This window comes from Phyllostomus discolor, chromosome 12 (genome assembly GCF_004126475.2).
Source record: "Phyllostomus discolor isolate MPI-MPIP mPhyDis1 chromosome 12, mPhyDis1.pri.v3, whole genome shotgun sequence".
Taxonomy (NCBI): Eukaryota; Metazoa; Chordata; class Mammalia; order Chiroptera; family Phyllostomidae; genus Phyllostomus; species Phyllostomus discolor.
The window spans coordinates 18,616,349-18,631,532 of NC_040914.2; the positions used below are offsets into that span (position 1 = coordinate 18,616,349).

The 15,184-nt window shown below is 52.6% G+C and overlaps 1 protein-coding gene across 3 annotated transcripts in view; it reads left to right on the forward strand.

The window, feature by feature from the left end:
* The first annotated feature begins 12,716 nt into the window (after positions 1-12,716).
* The window catches only part of BICRA (BRD4 interacting chromatin remodeling complex associated protein), a 74,555-nt gene continuing 72,087 nt past the window's right edge, over positions 12,717-15,184 (forward strand). For 2 of the 3 annotated variants that reach the window (XM_036012475.1, XM_028529926.2), the window contains exon 1: positions 12,718-12,913. The gene's annotated coding sequence lies outside the window, so the exon portion shown is untranslated. Of the gene's footprint in view, positions 12,914-15,184 lie in introns of all 3 variants that reach the window. The other variant, XM_036012476.1, reaches the window with a different exon arrangement.

Here is a 15,184-nt window from a genome sequence, read left to right on the forward strand (position 1 = left end):
TCATGTGTATTCGAGTCCGAGGGACAGTTGTGCTTATCTGGGCCGGGCTCCGCCGAGCTGGGCCGGGCTCCAGCCTGAATCTGCCATCCCGTGCTTCATTTGCTGGAGGCTGCGTGAGTTTAGAGAGTAGCTTCAACCTCGAGTCTCCTCCACCTTCCCCTCACCTCCCTGCAGCCAGCCCACCTTGGCGTGTTCTCATGGCGGAGGCAGAGACGCGTGCCAGAGAGAGATACTCAGAGCCTCTCAAGACTCAGATTCTTTTTTTTTTTAATTTTTAAATTTTTTTCAAGTCTTAGTGTTGGAACTTGTACACTTCTGCTATCTTCTACTGGCCAAAGCAAGTGGCAAATTCCAGTTGGGAGGGCTGGGGAAGCAGATGCTACCTCTCGATGGGAGGAGCTGTGAAGTCACAAGGCCATGGTTCTGTGGTGGGGGGAGAAGGTGAGCTGAGGCAGATCAGTGTGACGCTCATGCTCTCTGCTCTTTCCCAGGAGTGGGCGCCCCCACGGCCAGTATTGCCCCTCTGCTCAACCTTCCTGTTTTCTGACTTCACCCTGTTCTTCCCTTCTTTCTGTGGGTCCCTTTGGCCATTTGGGGGAACTCCCTAGCTCATTCCTCACCTGTTCCGCACTCTCACCTTCACTCAGCATCAGAGTGTGATGACCTGCCTCCTGCTTCAGGACCTGGCCCTTGCCGGTTTCTCTGCCCTTTCTTCGCTCCTTCCATCTCCAGAAAGAAAGGGTTTCTTCCCAAGTGGCCGTGAGGGGCTCAGCCTGGACTTCACCGCCATCCAGGCTGAGCCCCTCTCTCCCTGTGGGTCAGTCCTTTTGTTTCCAACCCCATGTCTCCACGTGGTCCAGGACATGATCTCTCGCCTAGACTAACAATCACAATCCCACACAGAAGGGCAGGGGGTTGGGATCTGGGTTTTAATCCTGGTTCTGCCCTTGGCTAGCTAGGTGGCCTCAGGGGAGTGACTTTACTGCTTGGTGCCTCAGCTTCCTACCGCTCTAGACTCAATGTTTGTGTCCGACACCTCCCAGTTCATATATTTAAACCTAATCTCCAATGTGATGGTAGGAGGTGATCAGGTCATTATGGTGGAATCTTCATGAATGGCATCAGTACCCTTACAAAAGACACCGCAGCCCTGGCTGCTGTGGCTCAGTGGACTGAGTGTTGGCCTGCAAACCGAAAGGTCGCTGGTTTGATCCCCAGTCAGGACACATGACTGGGTTGCGGGCCAGGTCCCCATTTGGGGGCGTGTGAGAGGCAACCAACTGATGTTTCTCTCCCTCTCTTTCTCCCTCTCTGAAAATTTCTAAATAAAATCTTAAAAAAATAAATAAAGGACACCCCAGAGAGTTCCCTCGCCCCTTCCTCCACACTGCGGACACAGCAAGAAGACAGCTGACTGTGAACCAGGAAGCAGGCACCAAGCCCACCGGCCTCTTGATCTCGTCCTTTCAAGCCACCAGGACCATGAGAAGCACATCTGTTCCTTACAGGCCGCCTCGTCTATGGCATTCTGCTACAGCAGCCCAAATGGACTGCGGCACCTCCTCTCTCCATGGGGATGATAATAGCACCTGCTCACAAGGTTGTTTGTTGTAAGAATCCAAAAAGCAACCACATCTGAGGACCCGAAGCCCTTGGGATTGCTCTGAGTCCTGGAAGCTGATGGGAATAATGACGACGATGGCTGTGGGGAACTGACCCCACCTGTTGTGTGCGGTCTGTGTCCTCACCAGTCCTCGCCGTGACCTGAAGACTTAGTCCCACTTTTCTGATGGGATAGCTGAGGCTCAGAGAGGTTCAGTCACTTGCCCAAGGCCACAGTCACTAAATAAACGACCTGTGATTTGAACCAAGGTCCATCAGCTTCCTAAGGTCCTCTTTCTGACTGTGAGCCCCAGCTTCTCACTGGACTCCCTGCTTCCCTTCTTCTCCCCCTGACAGCCAGAGGTATGCTAGGAACGGGTAACGCTGATCAAGTCTCCCCCTTCCTAACATCCTTCGGGGACATGCCTCAGCATGACGCCTGATCTGGAGCTAGATAGTGGTGATGGTTGTAAGGCATAAGAATACATGAAAATCCACTGAATTGTACAGTTTAATTCTTTTTTATTTTAAAAAAGAGTTTTTAATTTACTTTTAGGAAGAGGGGAAGGGAGGGGGAAAGAGAAGTAGAGAAACATCAGTGTGTGAGAGATACATCCGTCACCTCTCATATTCCCTCAACTTAAGACCCAGCCTGCATGTGCCCTGACCAGGAATTGAAGTGGCAACCTTTTGGTTCACAGGCTAGTGCTCAATCCACCGAACCACACCAGCCAGGGCTTATTTTTTTATTTTTAGAGGAAGGAAGGGAAAGGGAGAGAAACACACATTTGCTGTTCTGCCTCCACCTATTCACGCACTCACCGGTCAATTCCTGCACATGCCCTGACTGGGGATCGAACTCGCAACCCCAGAGCATCAGGACGACTCTCCAACCAACCTGGCTGCCTGGCCAGGGCAAGTTAGTGAATGTTGTGGTGTGTGACTTGTATAGGACCAACAATGATGACACCAAAGCCTTCAATGACAGTGTATCACCTTCAGGATCAACCTCCAAATACCTGGTGTACTTGTAAGGCTGCCTGCTCCCTCAGCCTCTCAGCCTCTCTCAGCCTTGCTCCTGACACCCCAGCAACCTGCCTAGCCTGTTTTCCCAGAAGCTGCTGCCTCTGGGCCTTTGCACCTGCTCTTCCCCTCCACCCCTGTCTGACTAAGTCTCCTTATCTTGCAAGTCTTATCTTATAATTGACTTCCCTCTGGAGGGCCTCCCTTAATCTCCAGCATCAAGGTCAAAGGTTCCCAAAGTAGCCTGTGAGATAATTTCCAAGTGACTTCTTTTAGTGGTTTTGCATTTATTTTAACGAACGTTCGGTGGGGAAAAGTAAGCAGTCCCTCACATCTGCGATTTCATGACTGTTTCAGGGAGCCCCCTGGGAACCCATTTAAGGAAAAAGAAAAAAAATTGGTTGTAAAAACAAATTAAAGGGACACACAGTAGAGGAGCAAGAATTGTGAAATAGTACTTTAGAAATTAGTATAGAGGTTGGAAAGCCCCTGGGGGCTGGGTCACCTCCGCTGGGTCACCTCCGCCCCAGCTCTCAGAGCAGCAGCTGAGCTGGTATCTATCGCACCACGGGGAGTGCTTTATGTCTGCCTCCCACCCTGCGGTGAGAGCCCCATGAGGGCTGGGCCAGGCCCGTCTCAGCACCACTGTGTCTCCAGCCTTACTCCCCCCACCGCCCTTCACCCCCACCCTGCCCTCTGCACAGAGCAGGTGCTCAGGGAGTGTGTGTGGAATGAACTGATGCCAAGCTATAGGATGTGAACTTTACCCAGGGGCGACAGGAAGTCACAGGAGGGGTTTGATCAGGGAGGTGTCAAGGTTGCTCTGTGTTGTAGAAACCCCAGGCTGCCTTTCCACTCTAGGCCCAGAGTATCAAGTGCACTGCTGTCCATGTGAGCTTCTCCTGTCAAATACCTCTTTATTTCCTCCTCCTCTAGGAAGCCTTCCCAAATTTCAGGCTGAGTCAGGTGCCTGCTCTGGGCTCCCCCATCCTAGCCTTGTCTACCCTGCAGGGTAGGCTGGGCCTGTATTCCTTGCAGACTTGAGAGAGATCCAGGAGGTCTCCCCAGACTCTCAGGAACCCCTCTGGAGCAGGTGCAAGGAGTGGGCCGCACTTGAATGCCATCTCCCCAGACCCCTGAGTTTCTTCCCTCTGCCAGCCTTTCTGGCTCCCTCCCAGGTCTTTCTGGCTCCTCTCCTTGTAGACTTGGCCATAGGCACTATTTTTGTCATGTGCAATCAACACCTCTGCTTTCTCACCACCTCTTTAAAATTAAAAAATGTTTAAATTAAAAAATATTGTACCATAAAGTTTGCCCTGGCTGGTGAGGCTCAATGGATTGAGTGCTGGCCTGTGCACCAAAAGGTTGCAGGTTTGATTCCCAGTCAGGGCACATGCCTGGGTTGTGGGCTGGGTCCCCAGTTGGGGGTGTGCCAGAGGCAACCACACATTGATGTTGGTCTCTCCCTCTCTCTCTCCCTCCCTTATTCTTTCTCTATAAATAAATAAATAAATGAAATCAGACACTATTTGGCCCTTTCATATCTGCTTCTTACACTTAGCATAAAGTTTCCAAGGTCCCTCTAGCATGAATCAGTACTTTGTTCTTCTATGGTGGAATAATATTCTGTTGAATGGCCCTACCGCCTTTTGTGTGTTCATTTATCCATTGATGGATATTTTGGTTGTTTCTACCTCTTGCTTATTGTAAACAGTGCTGCTATGAACATTTGTGTGCAAGTTACTGTTTACATGCCTGCTTTTTTAAAAATTTATTTTTAGAGAGAGGGGAAGGGAAGGAGAAAGAGAGGAAGAGAAACATCATGTGTGGTTGTCTGTCATGTGGCCCCCACTAGGGAACTGGCCTGCAGTCCAGGCACGTGCCCTGACTGGGAATTGAACTGGCGACCCTTTGGTTCACAGCCCTCGCTCAATCCACTGAACTACACCAGCCAGGGCTACATGCCTGCTTTCAATTCTTTTGTGTATATACCTAGGGGCAGTCCTGCAGTAATTCCGCGTGCAGTGTGTTGGGGAAACACAGAACTGTTTTCCCTGTCAGCTGTACCACTTTACCCACCAGCGCTGTCTGGGAGGTTCTGATTTCCCCACGTGCTGCCAACACTTGTTATTTCTTCCTTTTTGGATTATGGCCATCCCAGTGAGCGGGAAGTAGTCTGTCATTGTGGTTTGATTTGCATTTTCCTAGTGACTGATGAACTGACCTCAGCCCTGCTACCTCGCCAAGGCCATTGTCTCACACTCATCAGCCCAATGGTTCAGCCTCACTCACGTCCTTTCTCTCTCCCTCTCAGCTGTGGACGCCTTCCTCCCTCTCCTGCCGCGACCTGCCCATTCCCTTGTCTTCCTCTTCTTGTTTGCAGAGTTGTGGGACTTTGGGCCAGTTGTTTAACTTCTCTGTGCTTCCGTTTCTTCATGATAAATCTGACTTCTGGCTTGTTGTCATGGTTCAGTGAGCTCACGTATATGAAAAGCTGAGAAGTGTGCCTGGCCCAGAGGGGTAGAAGGGCCAACAACAGAACTTTTCCTGTGTAAAAGGTACTTCAAAAAATTAACTTTGGCCCTGGCTTGTGTGGCTCAGTGGATTGAACGCTGGCCTGTGAACCAAAGGGTCCCAGATTCAATTCCCAGTCAGGGCACATGGTTGGGTTGAGGGCAAGGTCCCCAGTGGGGGCCACGTGAGAAGCAACCGCATGTTGATGTTTCTTTCCCTCTCTTTCTCTCTGTCTAAAAATAAATAAACAAATCTTTAAAAAAATTATATTTGCCCTGTACATAGGTTTTTAGGAAAATCCATCAGAAATTCTTTTATTCAAAAAAAAGTTTGTCTCTGACTGGGTAGTTTAATTGGTTAGAGCATTGTCCTGCTGAGTCAAGGTTGCAGGTTCAATCCCTGGCCAGTGCACATACAATAGTCAACCAATGAATGCATGAATGAGTGGAACAACAAATCGATGTTTCCCTCTTTCTCTAAAATCAGTAAATAAGAAAAAAATTAAACCTCTGCTGTAGGAAGTAGATTTCAATTGCTCACCTTCATTAAAAATCTTCATCAAGCCCTGGATGGTGTGGCTCAGTGGACTGAGCATGTGCTTCTAACCAAAGGGTTCTTGGTTAGATTTCCAGTCAGGGCACATGTCTGGGTTGTGGGCCAGGTCCCCAGTATGGGGCATGCAAAAGGCAGCCACTCTTTGATGTTTCCCTCTCTCCCTCCCTTCCCCTTTCTCTAAAAATGAATAAAATCTTAAAAAAAAAAAAGAAGAATCTTCATCAAGCTTCATATAACTCCCCCCTCCTTTTTGATTGAATTTATTGGGGTGACATTGATTGATACAATTATATAGGCTTCAGGTGTACGATGCTTCATATAGCTTTTTTTTTTAAAGATTTTATTTATTTATTTTTAGAGAGGGAAGGGAGGGAGAAAGAGAGAGAGAGAGAAACATCAGTGTGCGGTTGCTGGGGGTTCTGGCCTGCAACCCAAGAATGTACCCTGGCTGGGCATATAGCTTTTAAAGCAATGCAATAAAAGCCAGAAACTTTTTAGGGGCAAGTATAATGTGGTAGCTAAAAGTGTGAACTTTGGAGCAGGGCTGCCTGAGTTCGAATCCTTGTACCTTGATTATTGGCCATTCTGTAACCTCTCTGTGACTCAGTTTCCTCATCTGTAAACCAGGAATGGTATTAGAATCTCCTACCTGCTAGGATCACTGGGGCATTAACAAAGTTTATCAATTAACTCGTATTTGGCCGTGTATAATGCTCACCTTTTTGCCCATGTTTCTGAGGGAAAAATAAGGATGCGCATTATACATGGGTATAATGATTACATACCATGGATATAATAATGGGTATAATAATCCCCTAGATAATATGCACAGAACATAGGAGCGCATTATACACTGCGAAATACGGTAGGTACCTGGGTCCACAGCCCCAACTCAGTTAAGCATTACTTGTGACTCCATCATTCTGTAGCCTGGTGTATTTTCACTCTAGGCATGAGTGACTTTCACAGCCATATAAACCACATTTCACAAACCCTGTAGCGCACTTAAACTGAAAGAAGATTTTACAAGTAATTTCCGTAACAGGCCAAAACTCATTAGTTGCAGGAAGTCCTTCGCATCCTCTTCTCCAGATCTCCTGGAACATCGAGTAATAAACCTCTAAACAGGACGACTCCCCTCTGACCATCAACGCCTCCAGCTGAGGCCAGCTTCCCTTCTTAAAGGGTCCTTTCCCAGTTTTGACTTTCCCTTCTCTTCGCTAAGAGCAGGGGAGCCCTCCCTCCTCATCCTCCCTTAAGCATCACCCAGGAATTGGCCCCTATGGCACAGCTAGGATGTTAAGTCCACAGGTGATTACTAAATTGCTTAAAGCAACAAATAAAACCAGGGCTGGTGGTACATGAATAGGTGAAGAAATTCGTTTCAGCCTGTCCCTCCCCACCAATGCCATTGCCGGGTGCTGGGGGTGCAGATCACTGACACCTATAACCGAGTGAAGAGTTTTCATAGACAGTAGTGTGGAGGAGCAGATGCAAAGGGAGCGTTCGCAGAACTTCATATTTTTATTTGCATTGTTATGTATTTCTTTGAATGGGTAATACCACGTTCAAACTTTACAAAAGTACGAAAGAGCTACCCTGCACCTACCCCATTTCTCTCCCCACAGACAACTGGTAACATTTTTTTCTTCGTTCGAAGATATTCTGGGCATTTAACAAGCAAAGGCTTGTATTTTTCTTTTTTCTTGTTAACGATTTAATTTGTTTTCAGGGAGAGGGGAAGGGAGGGAGACAGGGAGAGAAACATTAATCTGTTGCCTCTCGCTCCCCCCTCAATGGGAGACCCGGGGACCCAGCCTGCAACCCGGGCCTGTGCCCTGACCAGGAATCTAACGGGCGACATTTTGATTCGCTGGCCGGCGTTCAATCCACGGAGCCACACCAGCCAGGGCAAGTCTCGCTTTTTCAACACGTACCCACATTCTCGCCCCCGCACCTTTCAAATTAGTACATGCTCTGCAGCCTTCTTTGCTTTTTCCCCCTTGACTGCATACAGCTCACTTCGTGTCGGTTTAGGTATTGCTTCCCCATATTACAATTACTTCGTGTCCAATTGTGGGTCGGACCTCAGTTTATTTAAGGAGTCTCCCGTTGACAGACAGACAGGTCGTTTCCGGTTGGTTTTGCCTTACACATTTTTTGTGGAAACAAAAACGATGCTCCTCACCCCTTAACGTTTATCATGTAACGGGCGGAAGCCTCAACCTATCGGCCCGCGCTGCACGCAACCGCTGAAGGTACCCCCACCTTCAGGGTCCCAGAGCTTTGGTTGCGCGTGCTGCTCCGGCACTTGCCTGCGCGAAGCTGTCAGGCGGGGGCCCACGTCCTCTGGAGTCCCGCCCCGCGGCCCGCCCGCAGCCGGGCCGATTCAAATCCAACCAATGGCAGCGTGTAAACAAACCTGGGCTCCGCCCCCAGATGAATAATATCTCAGGCTGGCGCGAGGCTCGTTTAGTCCAGCAGGGGGTGGGGGCGGCTCCGAGCAGTGGCTCCACCCCCAGGCTTGGGCCAATGGCCGGGCATGCCCCGCCCCCCGCACTTGCCGCGCTGAGGACCCGAGGCCAGGCTGGGCTCGCAGCTGCCTGTTTTGGTCGCCGTGACGGGTCTCGCTTCTCCCCGCGTGGCTGAGAGCGGGCTGCGCACTCCTGCTGTACCAGCCATATTTAAAGGGCGCGGTCAGAGGGCGGAGGTCACCCCAGAATCAGTGCCCTCTGATTCTTCTTCCCTTCCCCCTCCAGGGGCTAAAACCCCGGTGCTGAAAAAGTCTCCGCTGGAGACTTTCTCTTCTCGCTCCACATTGAACGAAATCTGGAAGGGCGGCAGGGTATTTTGAGATTGGGCAAGGCTTTTTCTTGTTTCGTTCGCCCTTGTTATTGAAGTATTACATACATACATAAACGGATCAGCACCGGATCATACAGAAAGACACGGATAATAAGTATGCTGCTCGAATGAAAACTAAAAACACCCGTGGCACCAGCACCCTCCCAGATCAAGAAACAGAACTTGGGTTGGCAGAGTATTCAACCCTGCAGCCGCCAGTGCAAGGGAGGACCGCGAAGAGCGTAGTTTAGACTTTCAGAGACGCAAAGCATTTATCTTTTAAAAATGAAAACCCACTTTTCTCTGTAAAGCGAAAGCGATCAGGCTAGATATTGATCAGGGACCCTGCACCGTAGGAGCTGGGCTGCTGGGCGGGTATGAGGTGCAAGACGCGGTTAGAAATAAAGGGGATCTGTTTGGGAGAGGTGGCGGTGGGGTGCGGAAGGACTGTAAATGAGAGTGAATAGGATAGAGAACGCTGTGGCACTTGCGGGGAAGGGAGCGCTCCTGGCTGGAGCGTTGGGAGGGGAAGAGAGACTTGGAAGCAGTGCGCTGGGTATGGAAAAGGACATCAGGCCCCTGGGAAAGAGCAGGTTAGTTCTCCAATGTATTGGATCCTTCCATAGCAAATAGGGGTTTTCCTGATATTCCTTTTTAGCTGTGCGGTTATACTTAAAACAGTCCATTAAAGGTTGAGATGAGAGACCCAGCAATCCAAGGTCATGTTGAGACATAGGGTTTTCAAAATCCCAGGTCCTATGCCTAGAGCTATGTTTGTTGAGTGGCTGCAAGGGCCTATAGGCCCTATAGGAGAAGCCCTTTGCCTCAAAGCAAACTGTTTTTTGGAAACCTTTATTCAATCAGCAAACATTTGTGACAGTTTGTTACCTGCCCAGCCTTATGTTAGGGAATATTGTGACTCATGGGATTAAGTCCCAAACTGGCAGGCAAGGACCCTGTACCAGGAGCCCAGGGTTGCAGCACAATTGCTGGTTGAGGAAAGGTGGATGCATCTTCTCTGGTCCTAATACATTGTTTTGTCCCTGTTCCCAAAGAACTTCCATGTCCATTGCCCCATTTCATCCTCTATGTAGTCTTCAAAGTCTGGACCCTGAGGACTGACAGAGCTGGGTTTAAATCCCCAAGCTGTGTGACCTTGATATTGTTTCTTACCCTCTCTGAACCTGTTTCTCCTTGACAAAAAGGGAATAAGAGTTGAGATTGAAATGAAAGCCAGTGTCCAGTCCAGGGGGTTGTTATTACAGTCCTCAGAGTTTATCAGAGCAGGGAGTTAGTTAGGATTACCTGGTTAATGATGTAATCAGGGAAGGTAAACAGATGTCGGCCACCTATTTTTAAAGGCATCAGAAAAGATGGATTTAAATGGACAGATGCACAGATGTGATAAAGCTGAGCAGTGTGGCAGGTGAACCTGGGTGGTGGGTATTTAGGTTTCACTGTATTTCTTCCACTTTTCCAAATTTTCATAATAAAATGTTTGGGGGGGGGCAGATTTTAGTGTCTGACTAGACATTCCCATTGGATAGATGAGAAATTGGAGGAGCTGAAGAAGTGACCTGCCCCAGATTCATTTGGTGACTCAGGGACAAAGTTGGTGACAACACCTAAGCATACTGGCTTAGTCCCCACCCTGGCTGAGTAGCCCTGGGACGAGTGGATTAACCTGCGTCTCACTGCCAACCCAGTTAACCTGAAACTCACGACTTGCATCTAAAGGGGAGGGGTGTGTCACCCCTAAAACACATCAGTTCTCTTTCCATTTGAGTCCCTAATGACCCTACACTGGCCTTGGACATTTAATCTCCTGGGGCCTTGAGAGCCAAGGTTTGCGGTGGCTATTTTTTGGTTTCCTTCACATCCAGCCAGGTCTGGTCCAAGTAGCATGGCCTCAAGACCATGTCCCCGAGATCAGGTGTGCCTCCAGGAGGGTGGGTATTGTTTATCTCTTTACTAAGTGGACCTAGAGCTTTCCTTAAAGATTTTATGTATTTATTTTCAGGGATATCAATGTGTGGTTGCCTCTTGCACACCTCTACTGGGGATGTGGCCCACAACCCAGGCATGTGCCCTGCTTGGGAATCGAACTGGTGACCCCTTGGTTCACAGGCCAGCACTCGATCCAGTGAGCCACACTGGCCAGGGCTAGAGCTTTCTTGAACACTGAGCACCAGGCACCATTGTAGGAGTGAAGAATACCATAATGCACAAAAAAACCTGGGACCTGCCATGGAGGGTGGAAAGAAACCAAGACTAAGTGACCTGTTTACTTACTTGCTCATCGTCTGTATTCCCCCTAGTAGACTGTGTGTTGGGGGAGAGGGGCCAGGAACCAGGGTGCACTACTTCATCCCCGGCACATGCTAGAGATTTACGCAGTAATCCCTGAATGAACAAACTGGAACAGTCACCCCCTCATGCCTTGAGTCTGGCAACTTTGAGCCAGTCCTGAAGTTCTGAGTACCCCAGGAGCGGATAACTATGACACACAAGTGCCACCCAGCTCAGATCGGGTCCCAGGGTCCCATTTCCTGGTTGTGTGAGCTCGGGCCAAAACACTTCCCCTCTCCGGGCTAATTTGGTGTTGCACACTCTGAGATGGGAAAAACTAAAAGCCTCCACATGAAGGGTTATCAGAGGTCCCTTATGGCACTAATGAATATTCAAGATGTAGTTCAGTCATGGGCAATGGAAGGGCAAGCTACGCAAAAATAAAGCATAAGTGTGACCCCCAAGGGTCACATAACCCCAGTGTATGACCACGGTTAGAGATTTTCCCAGTCTTATGTTCAGGGCAACCCATAATGAGTTCACTTTTGGAATTGAGAGTTTCTTTTTTATATAATAACAACAGCCAGCGCTTATCTGGCACTTCCTGCTGCTCTCTCGACAGCTCATTTCCTCCTAATGACCCTATTAAGTGAGGCCTATTATTTAAAGATGAGGAAATGGAGGCACAAGGAGGTGAAGTAATTTGCTCAAGGTCACACAGCAAGAAAGTGACAGAGGCAGGGCCCTTAACCACTGTGGTCTCTTAACAAAATGTATTTTTAAAAAGCCAAAAAAAATTTTAAATAATATGAGTAGTATCACAAAAGTACTAAGTAAATACTAAAGCTTAAAACATACAGATCTGGCTCAGTCATTCATTTATTCAACGAATTTATTGAGCAGCTTCTGCGTGCATAGAGCTTTTCTAGGCCCTGGGGAGACAGAAGGTACTGGAAACACCGTTAAGTTCCCCCAGCCTGTGCGCCCGGGTTGAGTCCCCGCTGGGTCCTCAGCCCGGCACCGGGCACATAGTAAGCGCTCACCATGCATTCTCTGAATGAACGCGTGAATCTCAGTGTCTCGCCCGCAAGGCTTTCACGGCCAGGTGGGGCGGAAACGGACCCAGCACCGCGGCAACTTGGGGCTTCTGGGAATCCCACCAGCGCAGCCCGAGAGGCCTCGAGGAGGATCTGCAGCAGGACGCACCCGTGTCTCCGGCGCCCTCCGCGAGGCCGTTGCAGTTCGGCAAAGGCCCAACTGGGGTGAGTGATCAAGTCAGCCGGGAGTCCGGGCCAGTCACCCCAAAGCCCCAGCCGCCTTCCACCCTTTATGGCTTGGGCTCGGACTCCCAGCTCCTTGGTGGTTGCACCTGCGAGACCTTTTCTCCTCCCGCAGCGACTCCCGCTACCTTTTCAAACCACCGCGTCCTCCCGCCCGGCGACCGACCCCCGAATCGAGGGCGCGCCCAGGGCGCATGGAGACCCCTCCCCAGCCAGGCTTGGCGTCCGGGGTCTGGATGCGCGAATCCCTTTAGCTTTCCCCAAACCCCGGAGCGTTGTTCGAAGCTATAGCAGGACTCCACCGAACTCTGGAAAGGCGCGCCCCCAAACCCCCGGGACTGGGGCTGGGGAGGGGGCGGTACTGGAGTGAAGGGGCCCCTCCCTGGGCGGCCGCAGTCTACCATTCGCTGGCCCGCCCGCCGCTCGGCGCCGGGAGCCCGGGCCGGTTAGCCGGGCGCGGGCGGGGCTTCCCAAGCCCCTCCCCCGGCGCGGGCGGAGGGAGGAGGAGGAGGAGAAGGGGGGGCGGAACACAAAACCAGTAAAGGTTTTTTTTTTCTTTTGCATTTAATTAAAAATATTTTTTTTTGCAAACCCGAGGGGTCCTTCCCAGAGCGGGCGCGGGGCCGGGGCGCCCGGGCCGCGGCGCGGGGCGGCAGCGGGGACCCGGCGGAGGCTGCCGGGCGGCCGCCATGCGATCAGGCAGTGCGCTGACCGGCCCGGCCGGTCGGCCCCTTCTGGGTCCTCCCTGTGCAGCCCGTGCGGGGCCGTCTCGGAGACCCCGCGCCGACGGCTGCTCAAACATCAGGGTGAGTTTCTCACAATGTAGCAATTTCTCTTTAAATCTCTTAACTCTCTCTACCTGCGAGTCGGGGCTGTGACAGGGCGCAAAAGCGAGGGGGGAGTGGGGGTTGGAGGCGAGGGTGTGTGTGGGGGGAGCCGGAGCCGGGGCCGAACCCACCCCCCCGACACTCACACACTCAGCCCCCCAACCGGGGCGCAGCGCCCGCTGCCTCTTTTTTTGCTCGGAGCCCACCGCCCCCGGCAGCCCCCCACCCCCCGCGTCTCTTCCACCATCACCGCCGCCCCGATCCTGCGGGGCCCCCCCCGCCCGGCTCCCCTGCCCAAACCCGGCGCCCGGTGCCTCCCCGGCCCTCCCGCCGGCTGCCGGGGATACAATGGAGCGGTGGAGAAACGAGACCTAACGTTCCACGGGGGGAGGGGCGGGGAGACCCCCTCCCTCGGCCCCGGGGCTCCCTCCCCTCGCCCTGCTCCCCGCCTTTCGGGGAAGAAGAGGGCAATGGGGCAGCGGATGGTGATTTCCCGGCCGGAGGCGGCGAGCCTTCACCTTCTCCTCTCGCCCGCCTCCTGTGCCCCCCTCCCCAAATGCCTCCCGGGGGTGCCAGGGAGGAACGGGGCCTCCGGCGAGCAGGAGAGGGATGGATGTGGAAGGAGGCCACTGGGTCTCCCCCTCCCCATCGCCCCTAAACAATGAAAGGACTTGACTTGGTAGTCCACCCCCCAGCAGTGAAAGGAGTTGACCCCCTCCCCTGCGGACTGGCTGGTCCCGGAGGGGGGCCGTTACTGGGGGAGTGAGGAGGGCAATGAGCCTTACCCCTGTCACCTCCCGGTATTGGGTCGGCCCCCCATCGCCACCCCCTCGGCCCGGGAATGGGAGGCACCAGGCCCAGCCCGGGCACGGCGCTCGGGTGGTGACCTTTAGACAAAGGCAACCCTTTCCCTGGGGTGAGCCCGGGCGAGTCGGGCCCCTGCGGAGGGCGGCCAGGCCGCGGGCACCGGGAGGGAGGGATGGAGGAGGGAGGAGGGATGGAGCCATCTGGTTTTCCCATCCCTGGCTACCCCTCGGCTGCTTCCACGGCTGCTGTCACCGGCCGCCGCGCGGAGACAAGGGACCGGGTCTGCCCGGGCCTTGGTCGGCGGCCAGCCGAGAAGCGGGCGAGGAGCAGCGGGAGGGCTCGGGCCGGGGCGCGGGCGCCGACGGTGATTGGAAGGCTCTGTGGCTCCTTCCTCTCCGCGCCCCTTTGTTTTGCTTTGTGGTTCTGAGCAGCTGAGCTTCCCGGGAGGTGGGGTCAGAGGCCGCGGTGTCAGCTCTCCCCGGAGGCCGGGGTGACAGGTCCTGGCCCTCCGGTGGTCCCGGAGCAGGGGGCTGCTGTCCGTGCCCAGCCCCCAGCCCGGACAAGCGGCCCCTTTGGAGACACAGCGCTCCTATAGTATAACGAGGATCTGGGCTTGTACTGAGCGTCTGTACTTCTCTCGCACCACCTTTCTGAGGGCGCTTGTCTGGGAAACGGTTTGTAGAAACACCCAAGACACCAAGGCCTGAGATTTATGATGAGTTGCAAGTGCTTTCAAATTCTCACCTGGGTTGGGGTTAGTGGCAGGGCTGAGTCAAGTCTGCCCTCGGGTAGTGGGAGAACAGAGGAGGTGACAGCTCAGGAACTACGCCCCCCCCCCCCCATGTGCGAGTGTCAGATGGGACTGAAGAGGTTCATTGACCCCTTCCACCCTTCCCCATAGCTCCCCCACTCTTAGCAGTTGGAAGTAACCTCATCTTCCTATCCAGGGAACATTATGGCCTGCCACTGTTGAGTACATTTTGTAGACTGTCTGGCTAATGGAGGCTCAGAGAGGTTAATTGACTTGCCTGGGGTCACACAGTCCATCTGTAACCCTCTCAGGTTTCTCCAGCTAAGCTGAAAACTGTTAGGTTCTCCTGTACCCCTCTTTGACGCTTGGCCCCTTTGATTTCGGTTGCCTTGGGTCTCACCTATAGTTAAGACAGAGCACTCAGAGCGCTGGTCTGGGGAAGGGGGAAGGAGCGCCTGGAAGCTGGGCTGAGGGCAAGGTTGTTTCACACTCGGCTGAAGTGGATCATTTGCCCGTGGGCGCTGAGAGTTGGAGGTGTATGAATCAGGGGAAATGGGGGGGTCCCAGGCCTGGCTGGGGGGTGCCCTGGAGCCAGCCCCACCGTCCTCCTCTTCCCCCTGAGCTGGGACTTGCCAAGGCTTGCTGCTCCTCAACCCTGCAGGGAGGGACGCTGATCTGTTGGGGACCTGGCC